This window comes from Monodon monoceros, unplaced genomic scaffold, assembly GCF_005190385.1.
Source record: "Monodon monoceros isolate NGI ecotype Baffin Bay Population unplaced genomic scaffold, NGI_Narwhal_1 Super_Scaffold_9, whole genome shotgun sequence".
In the NCBI taxonomy this organism is placed as follows: domain Eukaryota; kingdom Metazoa; phylum Chordata; class Mammalia; order Artiodactyla; family Monodontidae; genus Monodon; species Monodon monoceros.
The window spans coordinates 45,518,075-45,520,166 of record NW_021703786.1 but is presented as its reverse complement, the minus strand read 5'-3'; the positions used below and the strand labels follow the sequence as shown (position 1 = coordinate 45,520,166).

Below are 2,092 nucleotides of genomic sequence, written 5' to 3'. Positions count from 1 at the left end.
CGGCCGCTCTGTGCCGCCGCCGCCGGGCACCAGGTAGAAGGAAGACGCCTCCGAGGCCAGCGGGCCGGCCCACGAGTGGCTCCGAGGCCCCTGGGGCCAGCCGGCCACGGACACCACGGGGATCAAGTCGAAAAGCAGGAGGCGGCGCAGGGGCCCGGGCGTAGCCAGGAGGATAGTGGTGACCCCCGCGTGTCGGGCTGCCTGGACCAAGCGCGGGGCACCCGGAACCGGAAACAGGGACTCAGCGACCGCAGCCAGCGAAGCAAAGAACCAGGCAGCCACCTGGGGGTGGGGGGCACAATGTGGGCCATGGCTCCAGAGCCTCCAACGGCTGTGGCACTGGGCTAACGTCGGTTGCTTCGGTGACGTCACCATTCGTGTTTTTCAGTGGTGAGGGAAAGTCAACATCGGTTACGTCTTGTTGAGGCAACTCTGGCACTGAAACATTACTAGGTCAGTTTTCCAAAGACTCGTGTGCCTCAGGCTCAGTGACGTGTAGCTGGTCCACGGAGATTTGCGGATCCTTGGGAGTTTCTTTGCTTTGGGCTGGGTGGATCGAATCACGTCCTCCTGGGTCTGGGGGTCCTAGGCAATCCTGCCATGCCTCCCGGACCGAGGTTCCGCGTACCTGATCTGGAAGGAAGAGCCATGTGTAACAGGATCCCACGTCCGGTTGCAGCTCCTGCCCAGTGCCATCTAGCGAAAGCACGGGCACCAGGAGTGTGAAGCCGGCGTCGTAATGAGGTCCCCGAGCGTAGGGACCTAGAGGCGCAGGCCTCAGATCCAGGGAGCCCTCGCGAATCCCGCAACGAAGCAGCAGGAGCTCTGCCTGAGGAGGAAAGCGAGGGTCCCGGCGGTGAACGAGACCTAAGGAAAGAGAAGGGATCGTAAAGTCGTGATCCAGAGCCGGGGCGGGGTGAGGCGTAGCTGAGAGCTGCAAGTTCCCGAAGGCTGGGAGGGTTAATTACCTAGCAAAGAGAAAACAAAGTCCTTGGCCTGGAGGAGATCTTGTCCTGGCTTGGGAACTTCACTCCAGCTCGCCTGCACACCCAGCTCCTGGACCAGCTGGGTTAGTTTTTGCAACTGCGCCCCAGAGCAGAAGTCGATGTCCGTGAGCGGCCGGGCTGGGGCTGGGGGCGGTGGGCCCCACCAGGGAGCACTCCCCCAGACCGCGGAAGCCATATGGCTCTATCGTTTGGGGCCTAGGAAATACACAGACGGGAGGAAGCCCAGACGGGCCGTTCCTTTTGGTGCGGAAAACTGGCCCCCGTTCTTTTCTCTTCCAGAGGCCAAGAGGGTTCCCAAGACACAGTCCGCCAATGGGTCTGCAGACGAAGGGCCCTAAATTTAGTCTTGAAAGCGAACAAATAAATACCTCCTCCGTCCTTGCCCTTTTCTCATATGCTGGTCCCCGCCCCCATGGAACGGTTCACCTGACTCAGCAGGTAGAAAGTAGCTGTTTGGCCCCTCCTAAGGAATGCAATAGCCTCCTTCGCTGCCCCTTGTCTATGTCCCCTTACCTCTTTTTCAGAAGAGGCTAGTGGTTTGCGGCTTCCCTCTTAGGGTTAGCTACAAAGGCTGGGAAGGGAATGGATAGGAAGATTCAACAGGTAACTTCTTCCTGCTGCCTGCAAGGCCACACCCCTAAATTATAACCACGCTCCTTTCTGGAGACTGTCGGGGTGGTTCCGGACCAGTCCGGCCTCCAGTCAGAGTTCAGTCACTCCTTTCGCTCAGCAGAGATCTCGCGGCTGTCCTGGGAGTTGTAGTTTGTCTTCAAAGCTACCAGGGCGTTAGGGCCACGCCCCCACATCCTTTCCTGTTCCGTTGAAGTAGTGCCTGATGGAAGTTGTAGTTCCTATGGAGATAAGCTATTCTGTGTCTTTATGATAAACTACTCTGTGTCTTTATGATAAACTATTCTGTGTCTTTACAAGGCCAGGTGAACCGCACAAACACTCCTTGGGGTTAGAACAGAGGCCTAATAGGATGGATCTGAATAGCAAACAATAATGAGGGACATACACTAGGGCATGCGGAGAAATAGGGGACTCTACATCTCACTCGGGGGTAGAGGAGCCCTGGCCATTTA

The 2,092-nt window shown here is 57.6% G+C and overlaps 1 pseudogene; it reads right to left on the bottom strand.

Annotated features, from left to right (window-relative positions):
• The window catches only part of LOC114889557, a 1,299-nt pseudogene extending 117 nt beyond the window's left edge, over positions 1-1,182 (bottom strand).
• Between the last annotated feature and the right edge of the window lie 910 nt (positions 1,183-2,092).